A 15,505-nucleotide genomic window follows, 5' to 3' on the forward strand; every position below is an offset into this window, starting at 1 on the left:
TAAAGAATAAGAAGGGCTCTGCTAGGATTTTAGGACTGACTCTGATGTCAATAGCTATATAAGGAGTTACAAAGAACAAAGAAACTTTTGGATCTAGCAAAGCATAAATATGAAAAGGGTAAACTTGTAATGTACCAGTGACCATATCAGGAGAACTTTCCTAATCCTGTCGGGACTGAGGTACATAAAGACTATTTGGGCATTGCCCATTGGTGGTACTGTAAACGGCACCTTGCTAAGACAGGTAATTGAACTAAGCTGGGAGATGGTTATATTGACTCTGGGAACCCACCAGAGGATACTCTCTGATTCTATGACCTGGCTTGCCACATCCAAAACATATATCACTGCCATCTCTACAGACACCATGATGGTTTTTGCAACTCTTTTTGCAAAGAAGATTTGTTCGAGCACTGCTAACACTACCCTAAGATTTAGAGCCTGGTGCCCTATCCTTATTACCATTTCTGAACTTAGGCACTGGAGCACTGGATGAGGATAGAGCTAGAACTAAAGATTTTGGGTGAAAATAAGGATGATTACTATTCTTTGACTTAGGCTGAGTGAAGTTGAAGCTACCTATTCTAGACCTCCTATTCTCTCTCTCTTTCTCCTTAGTCTTCTATTCCTTTATTTGTTGAGCATGAACCATCAACCTAGCTAAGTATATCTCCTTAATTAGCATTGTGGTCCTACACTCCTTAACGACGTTGTTGAACACACTAGACATGAACCTTCTTATCTTAGATTTGTTATCAGCTAATTTATAAAGAGCATATCTGGCTAACTAAGTAAACTTGAGAGAATACTCCTTCACTGTCATGATTCCCTGCTTCAGGTTAATGAACTCTAAAACCTTGGCTTCCCTCAAATCTAATGGGAAGAGCCTATCTTGAAAGGTAGTAGCAAACTCTTCCCATTCTATAGGCCCTGCTATGCGGCCCTATCTGCCTTTTACTTCTTAAACTATGTATGAGCTACATCCTATAACTGATAGGCAGCTAACTCAGCTATCTCACTAATGATTACCCCCATAATGTTTGTTACTTTTTACACTATCCCAAGGAATTTATGTGGGTCCTCTTTAACTTAGACATAGAAAATAAAATAGGGTTCATTTGGGTAAAGTTCCGAATTCTAGCTACAGCAGTATTGGCTACTAGGTTTGCCTGAACAACAGTTTTATGTTCATTCTAAGCCACCACAAAATGAGCTAGCGTGGTAAAAGCTGCTCTAAATTTTGCGTGAGAAACATAATCATTCAGGGAATCTTCCTGAACATGCGGAGGTGATGGCTGGTTTCCAATTCTTCTTCTATTGGTCTTTTTGAGAGGCATGTTCTATAAATGGAAGGAAAAATAGATTAGACAAAGAGTTTAACTTGAACCCATGCTCATACACACAATATGAATACTAAAAGAAGGGAAACTTTTCCTAAAACATCTGATAGCCTCTTGTCCATAAATATGGTGCGCTATACACCTATGCACCAAACTCTATTTAACATGGATTTCAGACTCCCTAGGACTCCTTAGAACCTTAGGCTTTGATACCAAGTTTATAATGCCCTGATTCTACACCCTGGACGTCACATAGTGCTTTATGACCCTAGGGGATCACAAGTTAACCTATGACTTGTACCTACTGTGAGCACTGAATAATAATACTAAAAGTATATGCAGAAGTATAAATGAAAATACCATAAGGCTCTCAAAATACTGAAATAAATACTGAGTGTACTGATAATAATATTTGAAAAGCTGCATATCTAACTGTGCTAGTCTGAAAGGCTCTATTTGTCTAAATATGGAGTTGATAGGACAAACCCCCAACTAACTCTGACTGAGATAACTACTGAGCTAACTGAAATACTGATATAGATAAACTCTATCCACAAAACATAAGGACTCATCACTAAATCTACTGCTGATGGCCCAAACTGCTAAGTATGGTTAGGACCTTGAGTATCCGAACCTATGATATGAGACACCATAGCGCAAAGAAAGAGTATGCATTAGTAGGTGGAATGTACTGGTATACAAAGTGAGGTAGGCTGATATATATGGGTTCATATGCATGAGATGATAACTGACTTACTAAATATCATGAAGTAACTGAATGAGAGTATATGCAAAACTGTAACTACTGAACACGCTGAATATGTAATACTGTGCATATAACATCTGTTTGAATTAGACTGAAACTTAAGTACTAATTTCTAATAAATGAATACTAATAACTAAAGTTTATACTGATACTGAGGCATTAATTTCTGATGGCTAGGTAACTAATAACTGATAGCCATGGTTCTATAGAACTATCTAAGTTCTTTACTGAATACTGAGACTGAAACTATAACTATGGGAGTTATTATCTAACCAACATACCCCAATTAATAAACTGAGTTGGGGTATAACTTATGAGCCCAATTGGAAAGGTGTTAGCATCTTACCACTGGATACTAAATATGCTAGGTCAACCCTAATCTGGCAGGAAGACTAATGATATATATATATATATATATATATATATATAATTGCATCAACCCTAGTATGGCAGGAGGATGACTTACCCTATGTTCTGTATGGAGTTCTGTAATGCAGGGACTACTACTAAAGGACAAAGATTCTACTGGTAGGAATACGCCCATCCCTGAGTTCGCTCGGTACTGAATCCTACTCCCAACTGAATTGACACTGAAATGATCACTAGACTGTACTAGGCTTGACTGAACTAACATTGATCGTGTTGACTGACTGAACTGTACTGAGTTCTCTGAGTTCTGCTAACTGATTGAGTACTACTGTTCTTGACCTTTACTAGAACACTTCTATAACTACTGAAGCTAAGTAAACAGCTAGATTTTGGGTAATAAACACCCCCAGTACTCAATAGCATCAATAATAAAGCATGATATATCTTCAAAGCATGGCAATAGTAAATTGTTCATAATTCATTCATTGAGGCATTTAGTCAAACACTTGGAGGTTATGAACTTGTACATAGATGAGAATACATGCTAACATGTCATGATTACATTATTCAAGTCACATAGATATTTTATCAAACACTTGGGGAGCATGATTATGGTACATGAAGAATAACATATAGGGCATTATAACTTCAACATGTAATCTTGCAAACTTTACTCAAGGGTTTTGACATGAGAGATTCATAATTTAACACACATGCTAACATAAGTTCATGGAACTCATAAAATATCTTAACTTGAAAACCCATACAACAACACAAACATAAGCATAATTCAATTCATAGCATGGGAATCATAATTCAAGTTTTGAAAAAGGTTCTTGGACTCTAAGGGTGGAAGGAAACCCAAGGATGAACACCTAAAATACCTGAGTGACAGCATTCATGAAGATTGTTGGGGATTTCTTGAAACTTGATCTTGAGCTTGTTGAACTAGAGTTTCTTTCTTGAGAGGATTTTATGCATAAATAATGAGTTTTTCCCTTTGGGATATCAAATTTTGTGTTAAGGCTGAATGATGTAAGGGAAAAATAACCCATTTACCCCCATAAACCCATATAAAAGAATTTTGGACCGGTCTCCATCGTGCCACGAACCCTTCTTGGGTCAAGCATCCCTCACAATGCAACCCCTACTTAGGTCAAGAATCCCTCATGATGCGAACCTGAGCCTGGGTTAACTGACCCTCACGGCGTGGCCCTATCGCGACCCCTTGTCATTTTGGACATCCAAACTCATCCTCATGCTAGTTTGAAAAATCCAAAACTTGCTTGAGATGACCTACATGTGACCCTTATCATGAATCAACTTGAAAATCGACATACTAAGGTCGGAAAGATCAAAAATAAGATCCTCCAATTTTGAAGTCTAAAAATGATTCTAAGTCTTGACACTTTGCTGAAATTTTCTACGTCTGGGACCTCTTCTAGGCATGCTATATAGGACTGAAATGACTACCATTTTATGGAGTCTTACATTAACATTGTACCAGATATTCCTATGATATCCGCTTTGTACACATTTCTATGTCTCCTAGAAGATAAACAATCTCCTTTGTATCAAGTTTCTTTACCTTACAGCCAACAAAGGTAAAATTTACCTTGTTTCCTTTGTCACAGAGTTGTGAAATCCTGAATAAATTATGTTTTAGTCCATCCACATAATAGACTTCTTCCAAGGCTCTTGATTCAAATCTGCCAATTGTCCCAACTCTAGTGATGGTACCCTTTTTAGCATCTACAAATGACACATTCCCCCTTCAAATGTAGTGAGTGAAAGGAATTTTTGTTTATCTCCAGTCATATCCCTTGAGCAAGAACTATCCATGTAGTAGTATCGCTTGCCCCCTTTCACTCTTACATGCAAAATAGATTAGGGGTTAGTGTTAGGAACGCAGACTAGCTTGGTTTCTTTCTTATGATCAAAAGGATAAATCAAGTTCTTTTGAGGCCCACTGAGACAACAGGTTTGAAAAACTATTACTCTGAATAGTATTATCTCATTTTCTATTAGCCTAAGCTAACTTGAAGTTAGTTTTTATTGCTAGATTTATACTTCTATCCCTTCTCTTTCTAGCAACTGGACACTTAGTATTAGGATGTCCAAGGTTTCAACATATGTAACATAGATTTCTATAAGCCTGAGTTAACTTGAAGTCAGTTTTTATTGCTAGATGTATGTTTCTATCCCTTCTTTTGTAGTAATTGGACACTTAGTATTAGGATGTCCAAGCTTTCCACATATGTAACATAGATCTCTTATTGCAATTTTGCTTTTATAAAATCCTAATCGAGTCTTTTCATTGTGAGTTCTTTTACTCAACTTATTGACAATTCTGGAAGAGTTAGTTCATCTATTTTCTCTATCTCGATCCATTTTTAGTTTAGACACTTCCAGAGTTAATTATTTCACCCTTTCTTCTTTTACAAGTAATTGTGTTTACACTTGTTAAGTTTGATTTAATTCTTTCCTGTTCCTTACTCATACCATTTTTTCCCTTTTCATACTTATGACTCAGGTTTGATAAATCAAGCTTGTTAACCTAGTCCTTTAGGGTGCAGTTTTCCTTTTCAGTAGTGATCTTACAAGCTTCTAGATTAATGTAATCAAAATTTAAGCATGCAAGACTACTGAATATTTCATTCCTATAAGATGTTAGTTCTTGAAAATCATCAATTAAGGCACTCATTTGTGAAATAATCTTTCTTTTTAAAAAAGGATGCAACTTTACATTTAGTTTAAGAATGCTTTCCTCTGAGGTTGTTTCTTCTTCTTCCATGTCTGAGTCACCAATGGCCATGAGATCAGCTTCATCCTCCTCATCTGATTCTTCTGAGTCTGAACCCCAAATATTTATAATAGCATATCCTTCCTTTCCATTTTTTTTGCTTTTTCCTTTAGTATTTTTTAGCTCTCTTTTTTCCACTTACTTTCTCAAAGAGAACAATCCTTAATTTGATGATCAATTTTACCATATTTGTAACATCCAACCTGATAATTCTTATTGGTCCGCTTCTTGCTACTTATTCCTTTCTTGTTAGATTCCTTTTCTTAAAAACTTCTTGAAGTTCTGTAATAGTCCAGCCAATTAGTGATATTTTCTAATCTAGGACTAGACCTGCAAGGGTTTAAAATGTATCACTAGAGTGAAAAATATCTTTACTTATATACCCAGTATCTCCCATATGTTTTGCAATATGGGACTCCTTATCCTAAGTTGAGGTATTACATATACCCTCATTTATGGACTCAGCATCCTCGCTGAGGTTTGCCCCACTGAATGAGATTTTTCTAGACTCAGAACTAAGGTTTGCCCCACCTTATCAAGATTTTCATAAACTCAATTTGAAATCTAGCACATATCAACAAGGATAACAAAGGAGTGGCTCTGATACCTTTTATAACGACCCGACCCACTAGTGAAATTATCCGCTTTGGACCTAGGCCCTCACAACTTTAAAAATGTGTCAGTAGAGTGAAAGACATGGCTATTTATATACCCAACATGTCTCCTATGTTTTGCTAATATGGGATTTCTTATCCTAAGTTGGGGTGTTACAAGTTCTTAGTGATAAATGTCATTTGTTCTTCATCCAGTTCGTATTCATCATTGTTAGATACCCTTAGTGTCAGCGATTTTTGTAATTACTTCATCCTTTTTAGCTCATCCATGTTATTTTCTTATGTCTTTAGATTTCCAACTATCTCAACCATAGACATTCTAGTGAGATCCTTTGCTTTCCTTATTGCTATAACCATAACATGCCCTTTGAATTTAGGAAAGAGTCTAAAAACCTTCTCTACCTATTCCTCAGTAGATAGAACCTTCTCTAAAAATGACAATTCATTAACCAAAGAGGTCAATCTAGTTATTATTTCTTGTAGTGATTCATTTTTCTTCATTTAGAAGGCCTTATATTTATTGAAATGTAAGGCAATTCTGAATTTCCTTACTTGACTAGTCCCTTCATGTGTTTCCACCAATGCATCCCAGATTTGTTTAGCCATGGTACAATTTGAAACCTTATTGTAGTCAGCAGGACCAAGACCACAAATAAGAATGTTTTTGGCTTTTTCATTTTTCCTCAGTACAACAAGATCCTCAGGAGTGAATTCATTTCTAACCTTCTTCACTTGTTCTACATCAACTGTCTTCATAGGAATTGTTGGTCCATCAATAATCTTGTCCCACAATTCATAGTTTTCAACTTGAAGATACATTTTCATCCTGGCCTTCCACCAAATGAAATGAGAACAATCAATGAGTGGGGTCAAGTTGTAAACTCATCTTCACTATGTCCAATAGGTGGTGTGGAGTTCATCATGATCTTATATTAGATCTTATATTAATTTTACTTATAGTCACTTAAGAGCAATCTAAGAGTGAAACAAGTCGCCTAACGTGTTTCAACTATGTAGTGAACTTTATAAGTAAATGAATCAGTATTTTCACGTGGAAAATACTCAACTCTCCGCGGAGTTCTACATCAAATCAATCTCCTTTTTCCATCAGGACCTCTCATGTATAGTAGAGTTACATTTCGAGTGGGACTTTTACTTATTTCAAATTCAAATCTCTTCAAGTGTTGTAGTCTCCTCCAACTCTTTTTTTCAAAACATGAAAATTGTTTTGAATTTATCTAGCTTGGTCATTATCTCTACCTTTATTCTTGCACGCTTGTATGCATTCCTTTGTTAGTCAAGTAAGTTCATTTGGACAATGTATCCTCAGAACAGCTTTACAAAGTGTTTCATGCATTGTTGTCAATCATCAAAACTTCATATACCCCAACACTCTTCTAATACACTCTCTGGCATTTTACAAATTTTAAGAAAGTTATTTTAAAAAAAAAACTCCAAAAATTGTATGACAAGTCCTTGAAAAAATTGTCAATTGGACCACCAGATACTTGAAATAAAAAATAATTAAACATTGAGAATTGGAAAAAATAAAAATACAATTCACAAGACTACTGTAGACCAAAGATATCTTTTATGGTTTCTTTTTAGTCTAATGGTTAGGAGTTGCACATTATCATCTTGAACTTCTTTAGTTTTGTATTAGTTGTCTACGTTTTTTTACAAGCTTTTTAAAAAATCATAAACAATAAGAATATTTTTACTAATTTATCTCTTAAGAAATCAAAAATAAAATAAGTGGTTTTACTAATTTACCCTAAGAAAATATTTGAAACTGTACAAATAACTTATTTTTACTTTGAATAAATATTAATTATAAAGATAAAATATCTTAATTTAGTAAGTGAAAAATAATTTAGGATATGTATTAATAGCAAGAAGGAAATTAATATGAAACTGAGGGAATATTGTTTAATCAAGGGAAAACATAAGATACTCTTATAACTGCACGAAAAAGTCATTAGAAAACTAATATTTTACGAACGATTATATTACGTTAAACATTTAGTAGGATTTTGACGTGGCACTAACATTGCAATACCTGCAAAAAAGGGATTAGTATGTAAATGACTTTTACGTGCAACTTCATTCTATAAATAATTTATGATGTACAGTACACCTCACATTTTCGAGCTAGAAATCGAATCGTCGTTCCTATGTGTGTAAACTTTAATACCATGATTTATATTTAAATTCACATGTCATGATCTTTATTCTAGTGTGTGAAGTGGTTATGTGGTGAAAAATGTTCATAGAGATCACTTAGAACAAAGTTGAGCTAAGAATCTTTGATTCATCCAAAGTTTGGTATTCGATTCTACAAGGGTCAACTTTAAAAGTGTATAACATTTGATGTATGTGGAATTTTTCAACTCAAAACCCACCAAATTGTATATAATTGAGTTAGCTTTCCAACGATACCAATTTTACCTTGATCCGATACCCGCATGAAAAGTTATGATCATTTTCGTCAGGACTAGTAAGCCACCATGATTAGACCGCATCGCGATGAGCCTCCAAAATGCAATCCGGGTACGAATTTAAATGTCTAAGGGGCAATTAAGTCTTTTCCACTCAAGCCAAGTCGTAAAAACACAAGTTAAGACGTTGGTTTAAGCGTTATTTTCCTATTCTCTTTCACTTTTCTCTCCAAGAAACCCTAACCTAATCCCAAGAACAAGATTCAACTCTTCTTCCCCAAAGATCAAGAATTCAAGCCTTTCAATTCATGATTCTCAAGAAAAGTTTCAAGATTGGGGTTCCATTATTCAAACTAAGGAACTTAAGGTACGTGGGAATATCCTAAACCCCATGGGCATGGATTTACTGTTTTCGAATTAGTTTTAAAGATTATATATGTGTATATACGAAATTGTTTCAAGGTCATTGATAAACTTGTATTGAAAATATTTCATCTTGATGAAGTGTTGCAAGAATTATGGTATGAATTCCTAAACTCAAAATGTTTTTCTGGTGTGACCATGTGATGTTTAGATTGTGAAATTAAATGAGAGCATGGGATATGTAATTTCCTCTTTTGCTATGAAATTTATTGATTTTACATGTTTAGAATGGTGTATACAAATTTCTAATTGTTTGAGCCTGTTATGTACAAATTCTACTATCTTTATGAGTTAATGAAAGGGATGTTTTACTTATTTTATAAGTGATCATGTTCCCCATTAACAATGGTTTTTGAATTGATAAAAGATATGACCATCATAGATAAAGTATTGAAGAGAGAAAGTGGTTTGTGTTCATGTGCTTTCAAGTATGAATTTGCGCACGATTTTAAATATTTTCGATGGTAAATAATACTTTTTTAAAATAAGAAAGGGCAGCAGATATGTTGTGACATGGCATGCATGTTCAGGTATGACTATACCCTATTATGATGTGCCCGAAATAGAATAAGAAAGAAACTACCTTTCAAAGAAGTATGTTTTAAAGAATCTAAAATTGGGCTTAAGAGAGTTAGATGGTTACCCGAGGAAGGCATGAGTTCAAACAACTCATTGCCCAAAATCATGATTTTCCAAAGCAAGTTTATGTTACCTGAAAGGGAAATTTTATGTTGGCGACGGCCCTATGGTGTAGTAGATAAGCAGATACTCCAACACTTGTGGCAAATTTAGGTTGGGAGCTTGGCCGCCGAGTCAAGGGAGGATTTCATATAGCCTGTGGAATTACAGATTGTAGGGTGTACCATCTAGCTCAGAAAGAAGAAAGAGTAGAGTCATGATTTGCAGAATGTGTTTTGAAAGATTTAGATTATGCCAATGTGTTTTCAACTGTTTTAAGATAACATGTATTTATGAAAAGCTCTCACCTATGTTGTATATAAATATATTTTATTTTTGGATTGTTGTATGTACCAATACATTTGTATTGACCACCTATATTTAAGGATCTGAGACTCAGTACTGGGGTCCCACTAAGCAGTAGATCGGTCTTGTCAGGCATTTGAAGTTGGTGATCCCGCTTGTTTCAGAAGGCCTTATTCCATGCTATATTATCATTTGGTTTTTTTGTTCATGGTCTGACCGGGGGCCTTGTCCTGATTTCAGACAGATATGTTTTGGTATTGTTAGAGATTTCACAGACTGGTGTTACATGTTCTTGGAATGTTGTGAACATATATTCATATTGTTTAAGAGAATTACCATGTTTCCATTTTGCTATGTTTTCTGCATTTTCTTACAGTATATTAATTGTGTATATGATTGCCAGTTAGAGAAGGGCTTTCAGGCCTTCATGGTTTGGGATGCTCGTTACAGCCTTAGCCTCGATTCCGGTTGGGTCATGAAAAACTTAGTATCAGAGCAAGGTTCATGGTCCCAGGGTGTCTGCGAAATTGTGTCCGGTAGAGTCTTGTTTATGGGTGTGTAGCGCACCAAACTTATAAGGAGAAAGCTACTAGGCGTTTAGGAATGTTTCATTTTTCTTCATGTTCTAGATTGTGCCATTGTGTTGTCCATTTGGACGTTATCCAGATTCCTTCTTTACTCTGATTTTGTTAACTATGTCTCATTGTCGAGTCGATTAAAGTGCAGAATCTTAGAGTCTAAATGAGGTCTTCCCTTCTAATTGAGTCATAAAAGATTATGAAATTGTACAAGGACTTGAGAGGAGTTAATAAGTGCTTTAAAATGTATTGATTCAAGATTATACCCTTATTTACATCAATCGTGCATTTGAGCCTGAGGTATGAAGTGTATTTAATCCCTTTTAAAATTTTTATATCAGATGTCATACTTAATGGTAGTGATATATGTTAGAATGTTGGAATAATATTTCCATCCGAGTATTAATATGTAATAAGGTAGCATACCTTATTGATAGTAAGATGATCCCAAAGTTAGTGATATGACATCACAAGCTTAGAAGTCAGAATGAGGCTGACTTTTACATAAGAAAGCTAGTTTAGTTGTATAACCATTGACTGAGGGATGGGTTGCGATTTGATAGTGATAGACTAATATGGTAGCAATATTTGTATATTGTATAGTAGTCTGTGACGAAAGTGTTTGGCTATGATTATTATCTATTCAAAATTGGGAAGGAGCCTAGAGTGGATAGTTACGATGGTTATAGAAATCCCTTATATGCTATGAATGGAAATAGTTAGATTAGCCTATAAGTTATAGGTATAGACTCATTGTTGTATATGGAATTTCAAAGGTAGTTGTAATGTATGCATGGGTAGTAACTATGATATGAGAAAATGGAATATGTTGATAAGATCGTAACGGGTTATAATCTGAGATTAAGATCGACTATCCCTATTATGTGACTTTATCCCCTTGATTGTCTTTTCTCTAGTAGTTGTAAACTAGTACTACACGAGAGAAGGTAGGTAGTAGATTTTTGAGGTGTAGTAGTAATTTCATGGAGAAGATGAACTTACGGGCCAGAGTTAAGTGAAATAAGAGACTTAGGTTGATATTTCTATTCTGACTTAACTCTTAGTTGCATGCATAGGAAGTATAGGACCTGAAAAAAAAATTCTAAGTGTTGGGAGACTTAGGAATATTTTAAGCCTCTAAACTTTGAAGATTTTTAAATTGATCTTCTTGACCTCGAGACATAGATTTTTGAGTTTATTCATGTTCAGAGGTGTAAGGAGCATGCTACGGGGAAGTTTCAAATTTTTTGAATGAGGATTGGGTCATGTTTGGATTTTGATTCCAAAACCTCACCGCAATAGTGGCGCGTCGCAGTGGTAATAGCGGTGAGGCCTTCACCACATCACGGTTACCTTTCCATCGATATGCCAGCCACAAATTTAATTGTCAGAAGGGCAATGTAGTCTTTTACTTTCATTCCCATTTGTAAATGGATGAAGTATATCATCAGTTGGGGAAAATATTGCCCATTAGTATAGTATATGGCATGCTTAATATGATTGGTGTTGCTAGACTATAGGCTCGAACTGTAGATGTGGATTGTGGTGATAAGAATAGTAACTTAATATTTATGATACATATTTTGTGAGAGTAAGTAATAGGCTTGATTTGATGTGTGTAATAGCCGAGATTGGCAACTTGTGGAATAATGAGTGGACAATTGTGATGTATATGCATACATGAGAACAAATGAAAAACAATGAATTGTGGTTTAAACATTAAGTGGATAAGAGCGTGAGTATATAATGATAAGTTGAAACCCCAGGTAGCATGTTGATAGATAATGTTTTATGTGTATAAGTATCTTGCATACATAGTTTGTGTTCTTGAATTTTGCAGTATGGAGAAGTTTGGGGAGTTGTTGCATAGTGTTCATTAAAGTTGAACTTGAGGAAATATAGGTAGACAATATGCACCTTTGGTATAGTTTGACAAAATTTTTTATGTTGTGAGTTATGTGATTAGAGGTGTAATGTTAGTACTCGAAGGAGTTGAAGATTGAATATTAAGTGTTTAGAAGCATGGATGTCTATGCCCACGATAATGTTAGCCATAAGTCGATGACTTTGGGGATTGGAGAAAGTTATGATTAGTTCCCCTGAAGGGGGAGGTCCTAGAAAGAAATTTGGGTGTTGTTATTAAAACTATTGAGGGGAGTTGTGCTCAAGTTTATACGCCCCCCCCCCCCCCCAATTGTGATTAGAATTGTGGTTATAGATTTTATGAGGGGGTATTTTCTCAAGCCTAGGATTGTGACTTTGATCTAAGGGGGAGATGATGAATTAAGGCAGTTCTCGAATTTCCTTGTAGTGTCAAGTTTCTGGTAAGAATCATGCTAAATCTATTCCTATTCAAGCAAGCTCCTCCTACTTCAAATTAATGAGGACATTCTACTTATGTCTTATGTATTGAAGTCATGCCTATGCCTATGGTCCGAGTTTGTATGCAACTTGTGTTATGATCTTATCTCTAAACTAGAAGCAATGATATCTCAGTAACCCAATCCTTCAAGTGTTCAAAGCCATATGTTATGTTGCTCATGATCCATAAAAATCTATGTCTCGCAGCATACTTGGTCCTAAGAAAATATGTTTTCTTTTTGTCACCGATTCATTCTATGTCGGGTTTAGCTAAAGTGATAAAGTTCATGCAAACTCATGACTATCTCAGCTTTGAAAATGAGAAGTAATATCTTCAAGTGGAAATCCTTGTCTCAGTCGTTGACCCCTTGAGTTTCGCCTTCATGTTATACCGCTTATGATATATGTTCACATGTTTCTCAGTATGCCCAGTCCTAAGAACTCATGTTGTGTAGGATTATGTCCAAATGACTCTCTGTTCATGATCCAGACACTTGATATATGGAGAACTTCATGATTGTAACATATCTTCACCTCATGTCCCACCTTGAGTAGATCAGCAAATATAGGTTATGATTGAGTAGTGTTTATCCCATGCATGATGATTATGGTCGGGTCCCTTGATGACCCTCCAAATGATAGTAGTTATGGAAGAGTAGTAGTGATTTAGGAAGGGGGAGTAGATGTTCTTGAATGTGAAAATTTTCATGTGACTTCCTTAGTCAAGGTTATAGGTAATGGAGAAAAGAAGGAGATGGACTTTCATTATGTGAAATAATTGGGAAACAGGTAAGTGGCAAAAATATTTGTGAGAGTGATTGAAATTGTTGGTTTTGGTGGAAGATCCATGAAGTTGGTGTAGTAATAATAGGCTTGAATGTTGTGATTGATAAAAATACAAACCAACGTGCTATGTGGTTAGTACACCCTGAATTTAACACTCAAGTGTGTTTGATGGTAGTGATAAGGTGAAATAATATTCTTAATGGGATGTAGAGTACAGGGTCCCCTTAGCTTAAGCTAGCACCTCTTTTCTACTAGTTAGGCTTCAACATAGAAGAACCATGTAGTGGGACTCAAACTCTTGTAGTTAGATGTGTGATTGTAGAAATGTAAGATGGAAAGGACAAAGTATGTCATTTAATGTTAGGGCATAGCCGAGTAGTGCCTTTATGTTTAAGTCTGATCGTTGTATCACGAAAGGTGGAGAATGCTTTTATCCCTGTCTTCTGCGAAATCTTATTTCATGATTAGTACCAACGTAAATCAGGCTTATGATCACCAAATAAATTCATACCCTATGTTGTGATGATTATGATTCCTAGAACTCCTGTGCAACGTCATCTCTATGTCAATTCTTATTATCTCACGCTTCGTGCTCACTCATTTCACTAAGGTTTATCTTGAAGCTCGTTTGATGCCTTTGGATATTTTGTTAAGGAAAAATTTTCAATGCGAGGTTACGTTTTTTATTTTACACTTTTAGAGATTCAACAAGTCCCTACCCATCATTCGGGAATGAATGATCCCAAGGGGGAGATAATGTAACTCCCCACATTTTTTAGCTAGAAATCGAACCATCGTTCCTATATGTGTAAACTTTAATCCCATTATTTATATTTAAATTAACATTCCATTATCTTTATTCTAGTGTGTGAAGTGGTTATGATGTGAAAAATGTTCATAAAAATCACTTATAACAAAATTGAGCTAAGAATCTTTGATTCGTCCAAAGTTTGGAATTCGATTCTACAAGAGTCAATTCTGAAATTGTATAACTTTTGATGTATGTGGAATTTTTCAACTCAAGACCAATCAAATTGTAGATAACTGAGTCAGCTTTTGAACGACACCAGTTTCACCTTGATCCAATACCCGAACGATAAGTTATGATCATTTTCGTCAACACCAGTAAGCCACCGCAATTAGACTTAATCGTGATAAGCCACCAAAACACAATCCAGGTATGAATTTAATGTATAAGAGGAAATTAAGTCTTTCCCCTCAAAACAAGTTGTAAAAACATGAGTTAAGATGTTGGTTTAAGTGTTATTTTCCCATTCTCTTTCACTTTTCTCTCCAAGAAACCCTAACCTAATCCCAAGAACAAGATTCAACTCTTCTTCCCCAACGATCAAGAATTCAAGCCTTTCAATTCATGATTCTCAAGAAAAGTTTCAAGATTGGGGTTCCATTATTCAAACTAAGGAACTTAAGGTACGTGGGAATATCCTAAACCCCATGGGCATGGATTTACTATTTTCGAATTAGTTTTAAAGATTATATATGTGTATATACGAAATTGTTTCAAGGTCATTGATAAACTTGTATTGAAAATATTTCATCTTGATGAAGTGTTGCAAGAATTATGGTATGAATTCCTAAACTCGAAATGTTTTTCTGGTGTGACCATGTGATGTTTAGATTGTGAAATTAAATGAGAGCATGGGATATGTAATTTCCTCTTTTGCTAAGAAATTCATCGATTTTACATGTTGAGAATGGGGTATTAATTGCTAACTGTTTGAGCCTGTTATGTACAAATTGAATTGTCTTTATGAGATAATGAAATGGATGTTTTACTTATTTTATAAGTGATCATGTTCCCCAATAATAATTGTTTTTGAATTGACAAAAGAGATGACCATCGTAGATAAAGTATTGAAGAGAGAAAGTGGTTTGTGTTCATGTTCTTTCAAGTATGAACTTGTGCATGATTTTAAATGTTTAGGGCAGTCAATAATACTTTTTTTTAAAATAAGAAAGGGCAGTAGATGTGTTGTGACATGGCTTGCAAATCTAGGTATGACGATACCCTATTATGATGTG

The sequence above is a fragment of the Capsicum annuum genome, unplaced genomic scaffold (assembly GCF_002878395.1).
Source record: "Capsicum annuum cultivar UCD-10X-F1 unplaced genomic scaffold, UCD10Xv1.1 ctg995, whole genome shotgun sequence".
NCBI lineage: Eukaryota > Viridiplantae > Streptophyta > Magnoliopsida > Solanales > Solanaceae > Capsicum > Capsicum annuum.